This window comes from Ailuropoda melanoleuca, chromosome 3 (genome assembly GCF_002007445.2).
Source record: "Ailuropoda melanoleuca isolate Jingjing chromosome 3, ASM200744v2, whole genome shotgun sequence".
NCBI classification, from domain to species: Eukaryota; Metazoa; Chordata; class Mammalia; order Carnivora; family Ursidae; genus Ailuropoda; species Ailuropoda melanoleuca.
In genome coordinates this window covers 133,512,341-133,519,357 of record NC_048220.1, presented here as the reverse complement: position 1 = coordinate 133,519,357, position 7,017 = coordinate 133,512,341, and the positions used below count along the sequence as shown (strand labels likewise).

Sequence of the window (7,017 nt, the reverse complement as noted above, 5' to 3'; positions counted from 1 at the left end):
ATTAGAAACCAGGGATGTACTGTATGGTGACTAACATAATATAATAAAAAACACTAAAAAAAATAAAGTTACTTTTTGCCTTTAAATAAAAATGAAAGACTGAGCACACTTAGAAAATATGATTAGAATTATGAATATAACTAGTTTTCTGAATAAGCTTTCCGGTAGTTACCGCTACTAATTGTGTTTTGTTTTTTCCTTACTTGACCTGTAAACATTCTACAATTTAAGAAGCAAATTAAGATAATTTATAGGTATTTTAGGTTAATTTTAAAATAGAAATTTATTTAGTTATTTTTTGGGGTGGGTTCTTGACTTACATGTATCCTGAAAACATTGTAGCTTACCAGGTAGGCTCTGTGGTCAGGAGATAGCAGGAACACACCTCGTGTAGACATGGTCATACTTAAGCTCAATTTTGTACAAATCCATTACCAGGAGTGCTTCCCAAAAGGCTCTCAAGTCATTGTCCCATTGGTTGGCAAATATAGTATTTATGTTTGAGAAAACTGTTATAGCTAAAATGGTTAAATTGTCAAAATATTCCTGGATCTTATCTTTTCATTAAAACATGTTTTTAAATATATTTATTTTTTAACGGGGAGAACTTGCTCTTAAATTTTTTCCAAGAGATCTGGAGATCAATTTCTTTGATTTTGCTCCTCATTATCCTTCCCAACAGATGCTGTACGTTTTGAGGATGACTACCTGGTTACAAGAAAATTAGCCCTAAATAAACAAAAATACTTTTCACTAAGTGTTCCTTTCCAGTTTGAGATTAGACTTTACAGTGTCCGGTTGTCTGGGCCAAGAATGCCACCAAAGTCCTGCAGCTCAGTTCCCAGGTTCATGCACAGCTACATACGTCCCGTAGATCACTTCGTTTGTTGCACATTGAAGTGATAGTGTTTTCTTTTCTAAAAAAATGAAGTCTACACAGGTAGGTGCAGCCAGATAGTCTAATCAAGGACCAAAGAAGAAATCTGGCCATTTTAAAATGGGTTTTGAGGTTACCATTAAACACAATATAGACCTGTGTTGGCAGTTATGTGAAAATATCTATAATTATTTAATAGGTAGAACAAGTCTGCTAAGAAAATCTATTTTTCTCTCTCTCTCTCTGCATTCTTTCTTCTGATATTGATAAAGCAGTAGATCTATTCATTCCACAAATTTGTATCATGTCCCTACTATGCGTCTGGCCTAATGGGAAGTGCTGTGATCCTCAGACACAGGCAGTCTCTCTCACCAGCAGATAAAATAACTATTTCTTGAATAAAGGTGGTGATGTGGGCAACTGCTTACAGATCGGAAGGGTAAAGAGAAATTGAAATCTAGGATGATATACATATTTCTGGGTTCAGTTATGGATCTGATGGGGGGTATAACTGTTTTCAAATGGAATATATGGCATCCCATTTACAAATAGTGGCAGGATGGAAGCCAAATAGCACTCCCCAATTTTGGCTCATTTAACATATTAATGAAATGTGTTTTATGATTATGAGCAGCCAATTTGAAGACCAGATTAATTTCTACCTCTGTTACCCTGGTGAATAGGAAGTGAATTTCATGGACCAGCAGCACATCATCTGAAAGAAGTATTAAGAGTTGGGTTTGTCACTGATTGCACAGGTGGTTAACAAGGAAATTCAGTGTGGGCCTTACATTGTGGATTGATCCTTGCTCTGTTTTCAGACTATCAATTAATAAACAGTTTGTCGGGCTGTTTTGGTATTCTGACTCAAATTGAGTACATGTATACACACTTCTAATAAGCCTATTAATATAAAAATTGGATCTGGAGAATTAGAGGTTTTTAATAAATGGGTTGTTATTTTACTTAAAAAATTCAAGGTACCTTGAAGTGTTTCCTCTAACACTAGAATTGTTATTACTGAGAGGCAATTTTCTGTGGATGTTTAGTATTTCTGCACCTGTTGTGAGTGAGGAATTGTCCTGTGTTCTAGACTATCTTTGCATGGCTATGTGTATTGTGAACAACTCTGTAAGAATTTGCAAGAGTGTCTCCCTCTGCGGAAAAAGTCAAGAATGCTTACTGCCTGTTACAAAAGATTCAGGTTCCTTAAATTCAGGGTCCCTCTTCTATAACATGACCCACTCTATGTGCAGATGTCACCTGGCCCTCTTTGCATTATCTTACGATAGGGGTCTGGGAAACTGGTAAAAAATACTGATACTCTGGCTACTGCTATTGTTATAAGTAGTAAACTGTCCTCCTGTCTGACTCAGGAGTCTTGTTTCTTCCACCAGCAACCATGAAATATTTGGCAGGCTAAATTTTTAGCTTGCAAGTAGGGTGAATTCTCAGGTCCTTCATAGTTCTTTTTTTTTTTTTTTAAGATTTTATTTATTTATTTGACAGAGAGAGAGAGAAAGCCAGAGAGAGAGAGAAGGAACATAAGCAGGGGGAGTGGGAGAGGAAGAAGCAGGCTCCCAGCAGAGGAGCCTGATGTGGGGCTTGATCCCATAACACCAGGATCACGCCCTGAGCTGAAGGCAGATGCTTAACGACTGAGCCACCCAGGTGCCCCCCTTCATAGTTCTTGACAGCATATTTCAGATTCCTATCTACCAATTCATAGGCTCTATATTCTACCATAAAATCTGAAACATCTCAACTTTATCAGCATTAGCAGGGTAGAACTCAAAGTTGTAGGCCACGGAACAAAAAATTGAAAAAGAATTAGAACATCTACTTTATCTTATGTCTGGAAAATTTCACATTTATTATACATTATAATTTTAAAAGCTCCTTATTGAGAAAAACTGGAGTATTAGTACATTCAAAGCAATAGCTTTTGTGGAAATGTGAAAGCTTATGACTGTTTGTAGGTCATTTATTTTCAGTACACTTAACTCTCATATAAGCACAATAAATAAATGCTTTGCTTTCTTTTTGTTTTGTAGTCAACTTAATTGAGGTATACTTTATGTGCAATAAACCACATCCATTTAAAGTGTACAGTTTGATGAATATTGACAGCTAAATATTCCTGTAAAAGCACCATCACAACCAATTTACAAAACATTGTCATCACCCCCAAAAGATTCCTTGTACTCCTTTGAACCTAAATGAATTTTGATTACAAGTGAAGCCTTTTACATTGGGACACTTCAGGAATAATTTTTACAGAGGAATTTTTGCCAGTGTCCAATTTCATTTCCTTTTTCAACCATTTCAAGCATGAATATTTGATTTTTTTTCCTTGGGTATATACTCTGACTTGTATTTTCCTTTTAATGGTTCCTCTGTCTAGTCTTTTCCTCTCCTCCAAATCATTTGGAGCAGAAAGGCTGAATAATATTCTCATGAGCTCATAGAAGTGGGATAAACAGTGTGAATTTGAAACATATAAAGATTACGTTCCCTTGCAGAAAAAAGAAAAACATATCACATTCAGGAAACAGAAAGTGGGTGTTAGTGTACAAGACTGTGCAAACTGATCATGGAAACAGTAAAAAAGGGTAGTTATTTATGTAATTAAGTACTAATTTATATATAAGACATATACTTCTTTGTTTAAAAAATTATGATGTTTGCTTTTAGGGTTTTTCCTCTCTCGATCATAGACACATTTTCTAGGGAAGCCTTTCTCAGGTATTTCGTTGTTTCAATCTGGCCCTTGCTGATCACGGCTCTCAAAATCTAAGGGTGAATTTTGACAAGTGTGCTTCTCATGGCCAGGTAAAAGGGGTCACATGGGTGCCTTTGTCTTGGGACCCTTCCAAGAATGGAATGTGAGCCGAACTCTGAAAGCAACTTCCCCAAAGCCATGGTTGTTTGTGGAGGACAAGACATTTACATTTTCTAACTCCAAATATGAGATAGAGCTGAACGATGTCTTTGGTGAGAGTTGTTCTTGTTGTCATACGACTTCTTGATTTATCAAACGAGTATCTTCTCTATCATCAGTTGGGAGGGTAAACTTTATTTTTAAAAATGTGGATAGAAATCAAAGACTTCTATCTGCTCTACTTAAAAATGAGGAATGTCTCAAACAGTTTGGAAAACTATAAAATTGAAAAATGGAAGTCAGTGATCTAGGATTTTTATGACACTCTTCCTTCAACCTCCTCCTTCTCACTGATGAAGGGTTTTTTTTCTGGTTCGGGGGGAAACATCCCCAGCAACTATAACACGTAAGAGAAAGCAAGTCCCTCTGATTAGCCTGCAATCTATCTCCTTCCTTTCACGTCTGGAAACGCTCAGCTAGACACATGTCGAAACCCACAGCGTGCGCATTTTATCTGTGGGCATCTGTCTCCATCTTCCATGGCATTTTGCAGCCATGTCTGTCTTTTGTTAGCAATGGGATGAGCAAAACGAGAACAATAAAAATTTTAAATCAACAACCCACCATTTTTTCTGCATTAAATATGGAACAATTGTTGTGCCTTTTCCAAAAATAGTCTACCACAAGGAGCAATCAGTAATCAGAATTTAAGGAGGCGAGGGCCTCAGGAGGCCTGTTCCACACACAAACATATTCAATAACCTTTGTTGTACTTAAGAACAACATTATCCTAATGGAGTCTGGATTTCTGAATACCATAGCACGGTGAAACCAGGAGTAGTGAGCAGCAGGGAACCAGGGCTCTGTTTGCTAGGATTGGATCTATTTGGGGGCATCAAACCCCCAGACTGGGTATCTTGTTGTGAATCACACACCCGGATGGTGTAGCGTATGTCAGCATAAGATTAGGTGAGTAGGAGGAATGACAGCTTCACAGAAATTGCGATTTAACACGGTCTCATCTCTTCCCTTTTTCAGCAGAGGCACTGTTTTACACCTTTTTTTACACCTGAGATCCCTTTTGAGCAATTCCTGATCAGTAATTCCCAGGGAGTTTATATGTAGGGGGTGTTTTGATCCAAGGAAAAAAGTTTGTTTTCTTTTGCTTTTGTTTGCTTTCTTATTTTGATTACCATCATCATCATTATTATTTTCCATGGCTATACCAGTTCAAGGAGGACAAAGTTGTAGTAGGGAAATAAAGCAGGCTGGTGGGGGCCAGAGAGAGCCAAATAAGTGGCTCACTAGACTAAGGAAGTGAAGTTCAGGGAAGATGGAGACATTGTGGTAAGGGTTGAAACTAGGCTGTAGATGAGATTAAGGCTGGTTTAGGTTTTAGCTTTGTACACGGAATGCATTTGCTCTGGCTTTCCTTCCATGTACAGCTAGAATACTAAGTGGGCATGGCAAAAGGACAGAGTAGGATGGAGATGTTGGTTTTGGAATTCAGACTAGCTCCAGCTTTCTGGTCCAGAATAGTTGGTGGGTTGTGGAAGAGTCAGCGGGCCCAACTGGTCTAGGCGGGTAAGAAACATGGAGGTCAGGGAATAGGGGTCAGAAACCCAGAGGAAAAGCCTGTAGAACGAAGAGCCCAGGACCTAGGAGTCTGTGAAGAAAAGATCAATAATCATGGCCAAAAATTAGGAAAGAAGGAGCAGGCTCTCAGCACGAGGTCTGAGCTGTGTGGGACCAGGTACAAGAATAAAGCTTGATTTCGAGGGTGAAGCTAAGTGCCATGGCATCTGTGTGCACAGAACTGATGTGTGATTTTGAGAAAGTCTGAACGTGCAGTTTGTAGAAAGTGAGTTCTGTCTGACCAGGGTGTTTGAACAAATGGAGAAGTCATTTCCTGATGCATAGTTTAAAACTGAAACATATTTGTAAGTATAAAGAGAAACCAGAGGGACACTTTTATGGTAGAGGATAATGTTCCTGTAGTGAAAAAGATATAATCCCTTGAAAACATCAGTCCTTTACAGTGAAGCCGAGAAGTATTTGCCAGCTAATATACTCATTAGTTAATCAATCCATTCTTCAAATATTTACTGAGTGTCTGTGACATGTCAATGTGTTTAATATCTTATAAAATCAACTTTAGTTACTAACTTTCATTATTTGTTTGGATTTCGCACAGTGGAGAGTGAATCTCTCCAATAATATTAGCAATTAATAATAGAATGACTGTTTAGGCAAGTTCAAACTCTGGGGAATTATGAAGCTTACCAGGAATCATTGATGACAATAGAGGGAAATAAAATAAAATCATAAAAGCCTGAGGTTTGCAACTAAAATATTGATTTGAGACTATATTAACTGAACCACTTAGCTAAGATAATGGCAAAGTTGGACACCTGGAAGTTGTGATTGATTGGAGAGCGATAAAGAAATGGGTTAAAACCCCTAAACTGGGTGAAAAGAAATTGATTTGGTAGCTTCCCCTACATTTATTATCTGAGATAATTTTAGCAGGGAATACCAGACTAGAGGCACTTTTTTGGATCCTGGCTCAAGTTGTTTGCCAGAAATAAAGTTTAAAAGGCTCTCTTTACCTCCTATTTGTGACTTGTGGTTTGTTGAGCCAGCCATTGTACTCTCCTGAAAGGACGACTATTTTTATTTAGTTCTGTTTTAGACACANAAAAACCCCTAAACTGGGTGAAAAGAAATTGATTTGGTAGCTTCCCCTACATTTATTATCTGAGATAATTTTAGCAGGGAATACCAGACTAGAGGCACTTTTTTGGATCCTGGCTCAAGTTGTTTGCCAGAAATAAAGTTTAAAAGGCTCTCTTTACCTCCTATTTGTGACTTGTGGTTTGCTGAGCCAGCCATTGTACTCTCCTGAAAGGACGACTATTTTTATTTAGTTCTGTTTTAGACACAATGTGAGTATGCATATGGGTGTGCATGGCAACAGCATGGGATGTATTGGAGTAGTGGAGAATAAGCAAAGAACTCAGGAATACTCCTCTCTAAGCTGCAAAGGTGACTTTGAGTGGAAAATGATTTTGAATTACAAATTATTTCCAGGGAGTTTTGTGAGTTATTTTCTTGATCAGAATAGATATGAATTATTTTAGTATGTGAAAAACTCTTGAAAGGAGTCAAGGTAAGGATTAGAGTTCCTTTCTTTCTTTTCTTTCTTTCTTTCTTTCTTTCTTTCTTTTTCTTCTTCTTCTTCTTTTTTTTTTTTTGTAAA

General features: G+C 37.5%; 1 protein-coding gene across 6 annotated transcripts in view; it reads left to right on the top strand.

Annotated features, from left to right (window-relative positions):
• LOC109490427 (E3 ubiquitin-protein ligase RNF167-like) overlaps positions 1-7,017 on the top strand; it is a 136,122-nt gene that overhangs the window by 35,007 nt on the left and 94,098 nt on the right. The window lies entirely within an intron of this gene.